The sequence below is a fragment of the Carlito syrichta genome, unplaced genomic scaffold (assembly GCF_000164805.1).
Source record: "Carlito syrichta isolate Samal-C Ts95f unplaced genomic scaffold, Tarsius_syrichta-2.0.1 Scaffold302315, whole genome shotgun sequence".
In the NCBI taxonomy this organism is placed as follows: Eukaryota; Metazoa; Chordata; class Mammalia; order Primates; family Tarsiidae; genus Carlito; species Carlito syrichta.
Window position 1 is genome coordinate 300 of NW_007246411.1, and position 1307 is coordinate 1606.

Sequence of the window (1307 nt, forward strand, 5' to 3'; positions counted from 1 at the left end):
GAGAATGACTGGGTCATATAGAAGGTCAGTTTCTAGTTCTTTCAGAAATCGCCACAATGTCTTCCAAAGAGGTTGCACTAGTTTGTGTTCCCACCAGCAGTGCAGAAGCATTCCTTTTTCTCTGCATCCTCGCCAGCATCTGTTGTTTGTTTTACTAATGACAAGGCCCAGTCTTATGACATTTGTAGTAAACAATCTTTCTGCACAGGTGGAACCTTACCGAGAGAGTCCAGAGAGCTCCACCATGACCTCCACCGTGCCTCGAGTCCCCATAATCATGGGCAGCATCGTGTTGCTAATGCCTCCTGTTTATACATATACTCATGTTCCATAAAACACTACGATGATGCTGTTTTGCAGATTGCTTCTTTCCACTTAATGCATTTTTTGATGTCTTCCTTGTCAGTATACATGAATCTTCACTTTTAAAATTATGTTTAAAACACATTTTTTAAAAAATTGAGATGAGGTCTCACTGTATAGTCCTGGCTGGTCTCGAATTCCTGGGCTCAAGTGATCCTCCCACCTCAGTCTCTCAAAGTGCTGGAGTTACAGGCGTGAACCACTGTGTGGAGCCTGAATCTTCACTTCTTAATGTTCTGTACTATTTAATTGTGTATGTGAACCATGTCTTAATCAACTCCAGTTAATGGGCATTTAGGTTATTCTAATTTTTTTTTTACTGTAGAATTTTTTATTTTTAAATAAGTTTAGACTCACAAGAAACGACAAAAACAATACAGAGAGTTGTATGTAAACTTCACCTGGCTTCCTCCAAGGATAACGTCTTATATAACCAATATATTTTTACAATAAGAATAGTGATATTGATAAAATATGATTAAACCATGCACCTTTGGCAGTTTTTTGTTTTTTTATAATCAATATTTTTTATTATGATATTGTGGTGTATAGTTAAGGGTTAGGTATACAAATATGCTTCATTCAGGCACCTTTGTTGATAAGAGGTGTCTTCCATCCCCAGACAGATATTTACTACCATTAATCCCATTCCCCTTCCCCTCCCCCCCATAGTTTCCCACCACTGTCAGTCATTTTCTTATAGTATTACGTTGGATGTTCAAGGTCCACTATATGAGTGAGAACATGTGATACTCAGATCTTTGTTTCTGTGAGAGGTCACTCAGTATTATAGACTCTAGTTCCATCCGTTGCTGCGAAAACATGATTTTGTTCTTTTTTATGGCTGTGTAGTATTCCATTGTGTATATATACCACATTTTTAAAATCCAGTCCTCTTTTGATGGACAGCATGGTTTGATTCCAGGTTCTTGCTATTGTGAACA